This window comes from Barbus barbus (genome assembly GCF_936440315.1).
Source record: "Barbus barbus genome assembly, chromosome: 44".
Classification (NCBI taxonomy): Eukaryota; Metazoa; Chordata; class Actinopteri; order Cypriniformes; family Cyprinidae; genus Barbus; species Barbus barbus.
The window spans coordinates 21,430,178-21,443,752 of NC_136722.1; the positions used below are offsets into that span (position 1 = coordinate 21,430,178).

General features: G+C 35.5%; 1 long non-coding RNA gene across 2 annotated transcripts; it reads right to left on the bottom strand.

The window, feature by feature from the left end:
* Window positions 1-328: 328 nt before the first annotated feature.
* Window positions 329-13,138, bottom strand: LOC306863281. 2 transcript variants are annotated; one of them, XR_013783666.1, is made up of 4 exons: window positions 12,911-13,134; window positions 12,768-12,818; window positions 8,065-8,265; window positions 1,461-2,149 (listed from the first exon to the last, which is right to left on the bottom strand). It is a non-coding gene; the product is annotated as an uncharacterized lncRNA (long non-coding RNA). The 2 variants fall into 2 exon arrangements; XR_013783665.1 differs by lacking the exon at window positions 12,768-12,818 and having other exon boundaries at window positions 329-2,149; window positions 12,911-13,138.
* Between the last annotated feature and the right edge of the window lie 437 nt (window positions 13,139-13,575).

Genomic DNA, 13,575 nt, shown 5'->3' on the forward strand with positions numbered 1-13,575 from the left:
CACTAACCGAGACGTAGTCAAATCCCAATGATTCAAAACAAATTGGCCTGGATCAGCCACGTTATTTTAGAATGGCTCATCACTGCAGTACGATTCCTGCGGGATGAGTCGGATTACACCCGCCCTCCTTTCTGCTCCCCGTATGGTACTTGTGTTGTAATTTGTTGTGGTAAAATGTCTCAAACTATGATCATCAAATTCGAATTAAGGAAATCAAATTCACCATCATCAATTACACAAATCTTTTCTCCAGAAGGACTGACAAGATAGAGCTCAACAGTAACCACGTCTGGGTTTCAGAAGCAGGCTTAATTTCTCATTCATTTTTTATATAATCATTTCTGAATTTTTGTCAGTAAACAGCTCTAACCTTTGAACCAAATTAGCAATGAACCACAACATTTGATTTTAAGATTCACAACAGTGTTTCGAAGGAAAATTTACTCCTTAAAGGAACGGGTAAATTACTTTTAAAAGTGGTGTGATGGATCAAATATGTTTTAATGTTAAGAATGTCCAGTGCTCTCTCTCCACCCTCAATACCACGACTGAGGTGAGACTCTTGAGCAAGGCACCGAACCCCCAACTGCTCCCCGGGCGCCGCAGGATAAATGGCTGCCCACTGCTCCGGGTGTGTGTGTTTGTTCACTTCTCACTGCTGTGTGTGTGGACTCGGATGGGTTAAATGCACAGCATAAATTCCGAGTATGGGTCACCATACTTGGCCACACATCACATCCTTTCCTTTCCTTTCCTTAAACTAGCCAAACCCAACGCATTTCATGACTAATTTGTACGTATTTTATGAGGTGCATGGCTAATTTGTACGAATTCGTACGACCTCCCTCGTATGATTTTGTACGATTTGTGTAGACACCAGTGATGGTAGGTTTAAAGGTAGATCATTCATACGAATTGGGGAACTCGTAAAATACATACGATATAGCAAAAATCATATGAATTCGTATTAGTGAGATCATACGAATTTGTAAGATTTAGCCACCTCGTAAAATATGTACGAATTGCCATGAGATTGGGTTGGCAAAATTTTACAGTTCAAAGGAATTAACCACAGATAATGCATTCTGGGAAATGAAATGTTCTTCCACTGTGGTCCACAAGAGTTAAATTGTTAAATATGTTGGCATGAACTAAATACAAATTGCAATAGGAGGCATACAATTCTATCTATCTATCTATCTATCTATCTATCTGTCTGTCTGTCTGTCTATATTACCCTCCAGACGTTTGGGGTTTATAAGATTGTTGTTTGAAGATTTTGGGTTGATAATTCTCATATGCTCACCAAGGCTGCATTTATTTGATCAAAAATACAATAAAATCTACATACCCCAAAAAATAGATCAGACACCCTGATCTGTAGACTGGAAATCCCTTATGAGCAAAACTCTTTCCTTCTGCAACCATTTGGGGTGTTCAGTGGTCCTCACTTTTTTTTTAATGGTCTGCCAACTTAAAAAACATTGAGAACCTCTACACTATACGAAACAAGCAATGAGTTTTAGTACAGGCTCCATTTCACCCATTCATGCAGCTTTAATTACTGAACATTATCAGTTCTAATACTGCTGCTGTACTGCATAAAAATGCACGAGACGTTACAGGCGCAGGCAGAAATATGATCATTCTGCTCACGTTACCTTTCAGCTATTACCAATTATTTCTGCTGAATAAACACTGTGTCAAGGGAGGAGCCACAAGGTGCATTTTCCTACAAATCAGGAAAGGACCTGTCCCCCTTCACACGAGCGACAGCGTAATCGATATTCCTCACTTATTTTAATGTCTAAAGCACAGCTACGGAGACAAAAAGGCGGTTTGGTATTCAGTATTAACTGCTCAGAGCTGCAGTTCTGTAAGTTTTGGATGTCAAGCGAAATGCCAATGTAAGTGCAGGCTGTGGCAGATTGTGCAGATTAGAAGATTTTAATGAAGATTTTCATCCCAGATAGGGCCGTTTCTAGGCAAACTAGGTGATTGCCTGTTAAGGAGACACCATCAAGGGAAACAGTCCACCTATATGGCATTAAAATAGCCAGAAACAGCCTTGAACCAGGGAACCAGGTCTGGTCTTTAGTGTGTTGAAGCTCTGTAAGAAGGTGTAGATTGTTGACTGACTGCGGTAAACCTAGAGAGGAAATAGAAAAAGAGAACTGAGTGTCTTTTTGGAGATCTAAGAACAAACTTTGAATTTTTCAAAAGCACAATTCATCACAGTGCATTACTCAAGATGTTTGTGAGGGAAAATGTTGTATAATGTATTATTAGTCTATTGTTATTAGAGATATAATGCAGAATATAGCACAATCTCTGCCGTTCTACCTATCTATTAGGTGTGGGCAATAAACCAGTAGACACGATTAAACGAGAGAGATTTTGGACTGTTGTCTCTATGGCGGTTGCATGCTAACGTGACATGGTGACCAAAACTTTTCGCTTTCAAACTCATCTATCTCTTAGCAACCGCCTAGCAACACACTAACCACTCAGAACACAAAAGTTTGCAATGACCCCCTTTTTCTTTTCTAGTTTCCTATAAGAGTTTGTCCTCATAAATATTCCAACTCACACATTTTTGAAATTCGTGTGGCTTTGATCAACATTTTTTAATATCATCAAAGCCATAAAATGATTATTAAATTACAGCACACACCAGGCACCCTACAGTGGCTCAATCTCACCTACTTTCCCTCTCCACCGTTATTCATGTAGGTAGGTGTTAATTTAGGTCTTATGTAAAGTGTTGCAGTGAGACTCAGGAGGTTCGGTGTTATTCCAAGGTATTAACCCAAAGCTTTAGCAGTATAATAAGAATTAGCATTTCATACAACTTTTTCATTGAGTATTACAATAATTACTGGTACAAGCCATATTCTGAAATATTAGCAAAATTAAACTGCATTAAGAACCAAGGCTTGTATTGTACAACATTCACAATGCACATTATGAGAGTTAAAATGATGATGACGGTTTCCTTCATTCACAAAACGACCATTTAAAAGTTCAAAGTTATCAGCTCACAATTTCAAATCGGCATGCTTGCAAATTGATTATTTTAACATCAAGAGAAACTGTTCCTCGTATAAAACCACGGTATTTAATGAACAGATTCTTATTTGCCCGCTGGGTGTCTTCTGACACACTCTGAAAGAGTGCTCATTATTGACTCATTAATGAAAATCTTAATTAAGAACATCATTCACGGCACTGCCATTCAAATGTGTGCTTGTCTGTTATGAGAACGTCTAAATCTTCGTTTAACTTCTAGTTAAATGAAGGCATTGCATAATGAACATTTATACATCTCAATGAAGTGGTAATTGGCTGTTGGTGTCTCAGAAAATGTACCCGCTGCAACTAATCACAGACACACATAAGAATCGCTCCGCGTAGCAAATTTGTAGTCTATTGTCTTTCTGTGCATATACTGTTAAATAGATTTGGGATTTATGCATTTTGGATTTATTTCTGTCGGATAAACTAATTTCAACCACTCCTGGTCATTTTCTCAGAGGATCATAGATGTATCATAGAATTATGACAGGATACATATCAGTAATACAGACAATCTACATAAATGCTTTCCATGTCATTTTCATATAGGATAATTATTATGATCATTACTGTAAGTCTGTTTCTTACTATGGCTCATATCAGCTAAATCTGAAAAAAAAAAAAATCTCAAATCCAAAAATTTTATTTGAAAAGTTACACCTGAAATCAGCAATAAAACTAAATTTAATAATAATAGTAATGACACACCTCTCCTCAACAAACTGCACAATTTGAGGTATCATGTGTTACGTCTTGAGACGTATTGTGTATTAGTCTTGCTTTGCCGGTCCTTTCTCTCTCTCTTTCTCTTTTATCCCACTTATTTCAGTTTGTTAGAGCCTTACCCTAGACAGGGTCATAACACATTCATGTTTGCAGCACAAATGGTGTGGCCGAGTTACGCAATGAAGTTTAATAGGCTTAAGGATTTGATTCAGACTTCTCCAGACAGAACAGGTGTTTTTAGTTATGATGTTATGACTATGATCGCTAATTAAAGAGAGGGATGGGAGGTAAGAAATCATGCTCACTCATACACAGCTTGTCTGGCAGCTCACCTTTGCCATCTTCTGGTTAATAATAAAAAAGCGTTTGAGATTGAGACTGTAACATCCAAGACAATTTTCAATCGTCTGACCTGACATTTTGCCATATAAACAGACTATTTTTTTCGGTTTTAAATTAAACAAGTTCTACAATGACCCGGTGTGATATCTGTAAAGGCTGGGTTTTATCAGTAAGTCTATTTCACAGTTGACCTGTCTTCCCTGAAAATCAAAAAGCTCTCTATAGCCAATAAATTGGTGGCTTGAGCTTCTTGAGCTCCAGATAAAGTGTTGAAAACTATAATTTCCCAAAAGCTGTAGGCACAAATCTCACTAATAATGAAACAATGCATGTTTTCACGATTCAACACTTAAAGTCATTTGCTAGTAATTTTACTTTCATAACGCGACGTACTTCTGAGTGAAACAAACAGCATATTTATTGAGAAAAAGAGAGGATATTATGCCATAAAGACATAGCTTTTCCATTGTTTTTCTAATTAAACGTGCTAGGCAGACATGTTTGACTGTGTTAGCGTCTCACACATGATACAGTGTTATTAAAGGTGTGGTCACATTTACTGTTTGGCGAATTTTCGCCATCAAAATGAAGTCATTACAATAGGAATCCTTTTAGAGGGCAAAATATTTCCCTCTGCAGATTTTGCATGTCGATTAAATTGGTCACACTAATTTGCTGTGTTGACCAACAGAAAGCCGCTTGGTTTAAATGTGAATTATATGTGGTATTTAATATAATTAATATATAAATTATGTGGTGATGAAATATTTTATTTTTACATGTATATCACCAAGTTTACACTAAGAAAAAAAAAAAAAACAGTCCATTACAATGTCCTAGCAACAAGATGAACACTGTAACATAGTAGCCTATTAATACTGAAGTCATCTGAGGCTATTTTCATGATAATCCATAACTAAGACATAAGACGCCGGCAACAAGAAAGAGCGAGTCTATGGAAGCTTGTTTCTGCCACAGAATAAAACAAAAAAAATGTCATTAAAGAGGTAATGGCGTCTTTTTCAGAATTGCGAAATATAAACTCAGAATTGTGAGACAGCTCGCAATTAGCTTTTTAATTTTGTTATTCAGTGGAAAGAAAAAACTAAATGTAATTCTGAGAAAAAAGTCAGAAATGCAATATGTGTAGCATTCCAATTATGCTTTTATAACTTGCAATTGAAAGATAGAAACTTGCAATTCTGATTAAAAAAAATGTCTAGTTAAGATATTGAGAAGTTATAAACTCGCAACTGTGAGGAAAAAGTCAAAATTGTAAGAAAAAGTCACAATTATAATTTTTTTCGTGGTGGGAACAAACCAAAAATAATTTGAGATGTAAACTCAGAATTCGGATTAAAGAAGTTAGAATTGCAAGATGTAAACTCACAATTACGAGTTCAGAATGTGAAATGGTGAGATATAAACTCAATTGTGAGATGAAAAAGTTGCAATAACATTTTTTTTGTCTTTTTTCTTCATTTTTTTTAATGCTGTGGCTGAAACAAGCTTCCATACAAGTCAGTGTGATACGAGTAACATGAAAGTGCTCTATTGCACTGCCATGAACAACAATGAATATTAGGAAATGACAGACCACTGGATGAAGCAGCTGATTGGTCTAATATATTTAACTGTACTTTATGAAATAACAGAAATCTTTAAGGTACTGTCAACTATTGAGAATGAAATCTTCATATGGCATTAACTCCTTGAAAATGAATGAGGGAAGCATCTATGCTGCAGGCAGTCAGGATTTACAGCTCCCATAAAGAGGCGAGGAGCGAGACATTTTCTGTGGCCTGTGTACAGTATCCTGTCTTATCTCCACCTCTCAAACTGCTCTCTCAGGATTCTGATGACAGTAAAGCAGCTCTCCATGAATTGAAGTGCCTTAATGCCTACAATGGCCTTTTAAAGCTATTTCAGGGAGACTGTGAATTTGCCATCACATGGGTTGAGACATGGCAGATCTGGCCATAGCTAAAACTGACATTAATGCAGAATGGTGCACATTATTTGGATGTTTGTTTCAGACATATAAGGTCTAAGGTAAATGCTTTCAGATGTGTTTATTGATTTTGCACTCTGAGAACATTTAAGGCTTTCAAATCTACTCAGCTGTGCCGTTTCGGCTCTGGGAAGCTTCTTAAACGAGTTTCAGAACATAATATACAGGTGAAATTTCATTTTCTCATTCCTTTTTCATTTCCAAGAATAATATTGTTTATCCACCAGCTATTTTAGTACGTGCCATTTGAAGAAAAAAGGCAAATAAACAAAAGAAACCATTTCAGCTAAAGCATTCAGAGCTCTAGAGAAGAAGCTCTGAATTAAATATACAAAATTATGCATGACAATTGAATTTTTGAAAATGACATGTATGAAAAAATGTTTAAATAGGAAAGGAGGGAAAAGCAATTGTTGCTATCACAGCTCATATCTTCACCTCATCACTGTTGCCTGAAAAAAAGATTGGAAATTTGCTTGTAACTAGAAGAGAACATCCAGTGACAAATTTACCTAATCTTGCTGTACCTGTACAATGAATATTGAAAGGAAGTTCAGTCCAAAGGCTATTTTGCTTGGAAATTATTACATTCTGGCAAATGTAGCCTGAAGCCGTGACAGTTTAGACTGCTTTAGATCAGTGGCTCTCAACCTTTATAACTCCAAGGTCTCCCTTTGTCAAAGTTGATTTTCGAAGGCCCCTTACACAGACTGTGATTTTTCCTCTTGTAGTTTTGTTGAAAATAATGAAAAGGGTGCTTTTTTCAAAGTGCTTTTACCAACAGAACCTAGGGATTTCAGCATATTAAAAAATGCATGACTAAGGAAAGCGGGGAAAAAAATAAAGTTGTATTGCAGTGGAAGTTCTCTCTCTTTTTTTTTTTTTTTTACTGTGGACATTCTTCATAACATTATATTAATATATTTTTTTTTGGTCTCTTATGCTCGCTAAGGCTTCTAATTAATTTTAATATATTAAAATGTTCCATTAATATATGAAAAATATTCCATCATTTTAGCTTTTAAAATATTGATAAAATTACATATTGAACATAATTTTAAGATATTTTCAAACATCACTCTTAGAAGTTTACTGAGGCCACCTAGTGGTAATACAGGTAATAAGAGAAGTTAGAAATCAACTTTTGTTGATGGAGATAAAAATAAGCGAAGAAAAACTAAAACTAGGACAAACACAGGAGTGAAGTCAGCCTAAAAAATGGGTGAAATTGAAGTTAGAGCATCTTTGTGTCTAAAAAAAATAGCAAATGTTTCCATTATAGAATGATGTCAAATGTTTGGTCCGTGGAGATGAACACTGTGAAATTCTGTATTGTACAGCCATCTAGTGGCAGTATATGAGTGAGATCCTTCACAGGAGATCAGACCAAAAATAACATGAACATGAAAAATGAGCTTTGTGGGAGTCTTAATTCACATTAATACCATTAGATCATTTGATTGATTGTTGACTGCTACTGGGGCATGTTGTCACACTATATGGGGTGCTGTCACAATGTTACCTGACTGACTGACAGACATTGTGACAGTGTGTGTGTGTGTGTGTGTGTGTGTAATATTTGTGTTTAATAATTATGCAATTAATATACTGCCTTAAAAGACAATTTGAAAAATGTGACAATGTGCTCCAATAAAAATGTGATGATGAAAAATGACTTGTGTATTAAAAGTCTAAATAAATTAATAAAAATGAAAACAAACCAACATATCTGTTTCAGTCCAATGCATTTAACCAATGAACCTGTGAGCATAAAATCAGAAGTGAAAGTCTATTTGCATGAGCAGGATGGAGTGTTTCTCCCGGAATAGAACAGCACGGTGCCAGATGTTCACTGCCCCAAAGGGAGCACGATTTTACATTCATAAGTAAATGATGCATGCGACTCCTACCTGTCATAGGGGACTCGGATATGGCTTTATTCCCAGGAGACAGCAGGACCTACTGGAAAGCATCAGGATTGCCTGGCATATGGGATCTTGTCATGTGTTACTCTGCAGACATGCAGCTCTCCTGTCTCCCAGCATTCCTTGAAGAATTGTATTGCAGCTGAAGAACCCATTCTGCTCATTTTCTTCAGCCCTCAGTCACCTCTGACATGTTATGCACACACATAAGGAAAAGAAATGCAGAATACAGATTAAATTTGCTTTTTGAATTTTTTACTTTTCAATTGTGATCAATCAATTAAATAAAGTTCATAAATGGTCTCCTGATATTTTTTATAACACAATGATATCTATTCAAAATATCTTCAGTATTAAGAGACTTATGGGTTTATCAGGCTTTCATTAGAATTACACATTTATTTTTCAGGATCCTACACAATGAAAATTGTTTTATACATAATAACCAGAAAAAAACGTATATATATTATATATATAAAAAAATATCAAATAATATCTAACTTAAAAAATGTACATTGACTAATTGCATTTAAATCAAAGACATTATCGAATAGGACTAAAAACAACCTTATTACATTAAACAGACTATTAATTTAACTTAAAATTAGCTGTAATAGCTAAACTGGAACACTTACAAAAATGTTACGGGTTTACAAAAACATTAATATACACTAACTAAATCTATACTCAACAAAGTAAAGTAGGTAGGTTATTAACACCAACACCAAATAAATAAGGTAATTTTTTTCTGAAACGTAAATGTTTGTTATAGGTTATATATGTATAAATATTTATGTTTTTTTTTTTGCAGTGTAATACTAAAGACGACGTTGCTTGCATCTCAGCAAGTAATCCTTTTTTCGATACACAGTAAATGAATTTCAAGTATTGAGCTTTTACTTTTTTTGGAAGAATTGTATGATGACTTGAAATCATTAGGGCTGTAACGTCCCAGTCGATTAGTCGATTAATTGGTCGATACGGTCTGGTTCGACCAAAAATCTGATTGGTCGATTTTTTGCCGCGCTCATTTCATCAGTTTGGCCGCGCTCATTTCATCAGGTGGAAAGCACTAATTGCTAATGGGGGTGTTTCAGAGCACCCCTGTTTCACAGGTAACAGTCTGTTTTCAGAACACCCCCATTGTTTACACTTTTTTTGGATTAGCCCAACCCACTGGAGAAGAGAGACAGATAAGTAGGCTTTAGAAGGTTTGATGCTGAATATTATTTATTTAATAAGCTAGTGTCAATAAAACAAGAAGCTGTCTCCTTCCAAAGAACCAGTGTTAATTTCGTTAACGAAGAGGACGACGAAAAATATTCGTTAACGAACCTTTTTTCTGTGACTAAGACGAGAAGTTGACGAGATAAAATTAATATCTGATGATAAAAACTATGACGAAATGTATGCGCGTCTTCGTTAACGAGACGAGACGGGACTAAAATGTTATTTGAGGACTACCGGACATTCAAAATACATCCTATAGGCTAAGTTGACTGTCTTGTCTTTTAAAATGTGCGTCCCTGTCACTGGATCGCAATCAGATGAGGGGCGTTTGTATATCTCACAGTATGGCAGCCGCAGTGGGCGGATACGCTACCAAAACGCAAACTAGCGATCTGAAACAATGGCCTCAGCAACTGAATGGTTATAGGGATAGGGTGACCAGACATCCCGTTTTTCCCAGGAGTCACAATTCGTTGTTGATTAACTTAAAGTTAGTGAAGGCGCGATAGGCGGAATCACTCTGATAGAAGTGCTCCACTTTCTCAGTTCTCACACAGCGCGCGATCAGTTCTCAGTTCTCACAATATTGCGCAATTGCGCTGTGCCCACTGTTTGTGTTAGTTTTGAGCCTAAGATGCTTTATTTTTCAGTTATGCACTTTATTTGGTTTCTGCTCTTGTTTGTTTAATAAATATTCTTTTTTTATTAAAGTGGACGCGCCTTTTGTGTTTATTAAGAGTAAAAGCTTTAAGTCTATTCGTGTCTCAGCCGCGAAGCTGAGCTCTTATCTTCAGCCTCGCTCTGTGCGAGCTATAGTGTCTGACAGTTATACTTATAACATATGACAAAAATAATTTTCTAAATTATGTTGCACATTCCTCAAAAGTTCTTGTGATATCACTAGTTGACAACATAGTACTGTTTTCAGAAATCACAGGCTATGATATTGCGCAGGTGCACGTGATGCACCGCTGTCAGAGACGACAGACTCGTGTGTCAGACTCATTTCAGTGCAAAATAATTAGGTCAAAAACGATTTAATATACTGCAAATAGCCTATTAGTTTTTTATGTTTATTTATAATTAATTTAGGCAGACAACAAGGCTACCAAGTACTGAGCACAGTGCGTATCTAATTAATGTAACGTATGTTTTTTTTTTTTCTCCACAACGTCATTTTTAGTCGATTTTTAGTCGAAAGTTTCAGGACTTCAGTCGACCAAGATTTTCTTTGGTTGATTACAGCCCTAGAAATCATGTTACATGTGGATTGAAGAGAGCACAGGATCCTCGTTTTTCTTTTTCTTCAAAACTTGTCATAAATTTTTAAAGTCAGTACCAAAAAGGTAGATTAGTCTAATTTAAATCCAAAAAGACTGATTTCCCCTTGTCTAATTGCTAGTTGGTCAAACCAGTTCTTCATACGCAGTGGCTATGTTTAAGTAACTGGGACTTTTACTCCCTCCTTACATGTTAAATTTACGCTTTTTCACCTTTATGATACATCTAAACTATAATAAGGATAATCTATATCCTTTAGAGGAAGTTGTGAGATATCTACTCTAATAGGAATCACTGAACTTTTTCTGCATGGAAACCTATCCTATACCGCCCAACGTAAGTGAAGTATTTACACTGACAAGATCATTTGCATTAACAGAACTTAACTGGTCTTTATAACCTTGTCGGTTTAGTATTTCATGTACAAGAGCAACATATAATGACAGCAGAGCTGACGACAGCTATGTTTTCCATCATTCCCATCTGCATATTGGCCATTGGTATTCAAGGTAGGTCAAATAAGCAATGCTTTATATTTTTAATCAGACATGATAAAGAGATTTTTAACCATTTATTTTACAGGCTCAAATGCACAAGTGACAGTAACTCAAACTCCTCAAGTCCTAACTTATCAACGTGATGAAACGGTCAAAATAAACTGCAAAACCAACTCACCTGTTGCTGACTGTAGTCTCTGGAGGAACTGTGTGTCCTGGTACCAGCACAAACCTGGACACGCTCCCAAACTCCTCATTTATCACATACACGAACGCCACTCAAACATCCCATCCAGATTCAGCGGCAATGGCGCTCACACTGACTTCAGTCTGACCATCAGTGGAGTCCAGAAAGAAGACGAAGCACAATATTACTGTATGACCCGACACAAGATTGACAATAAGTATGTGTTCACACAGTGATAAAGGGTCGTACAAAAACCTCCCTCAGTCTCATTCACACTGACTGCACTGATACACACCGCAGGTGCTGATGGGGAGGAAGTGAAACGGCACAATAACACACTGACTGGTTACAGTACAATTTAGGATTTAGAGATTAAAGCTTATTTTATATACACTTTTATTAATTTAATGTGCCAGTGAAGCGGAGATCTTGTTTCAATTACAGATCAAGTTTTCAGTGCTATTTAACTAATTTATAATACTTTTGAACCGAGCTGTTGTTCTCCGTGATAAGACTGTATAAATGTTTGTTTGTTTTTTTAATAACATTTCATTCACTAACATCCTTGTTTTAAAATTATATTTAGGGCAAGAAAACATTTAAACAAAATGCTAAAAATAGACGTTTTACGTTTAAAAGCAATCATCACCATTATGACAACACCATTTATTTACTTACAATAAATGAAGCAAAATCTATTTAATTGTCATGCTAAATCCTGGCCCATTTGTCTTATAAAATATAATATAATATAATATAATATAAAATGAAAATGAGATTAATTGCAAATATTAATATAATTGTAAAATAATATTAGATTACTGAACAGCAACAATAAAAAATTAATTAAATAAAACTACTTTTATTTGCATTATTTATCTTGAACTTATTTGAATGTCATTGTCTTTTTTTTAAGTGTATTTATTTGTTTTAATGTATAATGACTTGCTTAATCAAACTATGAGATGTTACTTACTATATACAGAACCCTGTTACATATGAAATTACACCCAAATAAATAGTTATGCTTATATAATACAACTTGAATTTTATAGGGTGTACAAAATAAAATATGATTATAGGTCAATACAGTTGCATTTCTGATATTGTGCACTGTTAAACGGGTTAGTAAAATATCAATATATAGACTTTTATTTTTAGTTTCTTTATAGTTAGCTAGTTATATACATTAACTTTAATGGTATAATTCTGGTGTTCAAGTGAAGATTATTTTCATGCGAACAGCACAATTTGCATTATCATTTCAGCGGCTCGATACCGTCAGCTATATAATCCTGTGACTTTAACCTCATAACTATGACCTGCTTTTATAATAATCAAACCACAACAAAAATGGCATTTTTAATTTTTCTCATCATCTTTTTTATGCCACTGACTCTTTCTGTTCAAGGTAACTTTCAGTTTTAATCTCTATATTTTTCTTTGTTATATTTACATTTTTTTGTACTTTTGTGTCTTAATAATTGTATTACCATTAACAGACTCCAGTGAAGTGACAGCGACTCAAAGCCCTTCGAAGAAGACTGTTGAATCAGGACAATCAGTTACAATAACATGTGAAACCAGTCTTGATGTTGGTAAATGGTGTGATAGTAAATATTGCCTTAACTGGTACCTCAAGAAACCGGGAGATGCTCCAAAACTCCTCATCTATCAAGGACATATCCGATATTCTTCCACCCCATCTCGATTTAGTGGAAGAGGATCTGGTAAAAATTTCCAACTGGTCATCAGTGGAGCCCAGAATGAAGATAGCGGAGAATATTATTGCTTTAGTGACTTAGGTGGTTATAGGTTCGCACAGTGATAAAGACCCGTACAAAAACCTTCTTCAAGAACCTGTTGAGATCAACCGCAAATGCTGTTAGAGGAAGTGAAACAGGTTAATAACACAAACATATCAGTGGTGAAACAGACATTTTATAGAAAACTTAAAATATCAAAAAACATTTTTCCGGATTTCGTGGGAGTTTAGATACTTTAGATGCTCAAGTTTTTTGTGGAGAATTACTAGCAAACAGAATATGTCACAGTACCTACCCGTGCACATTAAACACAGCCGTGGCCCACGGAATCGATTCAGAGTCGTTAACAAATAATCGCGATGCGTCGCTAGATAATGATAACGATTAGATGGGGTTGTTTACCCATACCATACTCCATTTAAAATATTTCAAACAGGTCTTTTGCATATTAATAATTCCTTTATGAGCCCCTAAAACAAGGCTACATGGAATTTGTAGTTGGTTCACATCACAGGACAAAAAAGTGATCAAATCA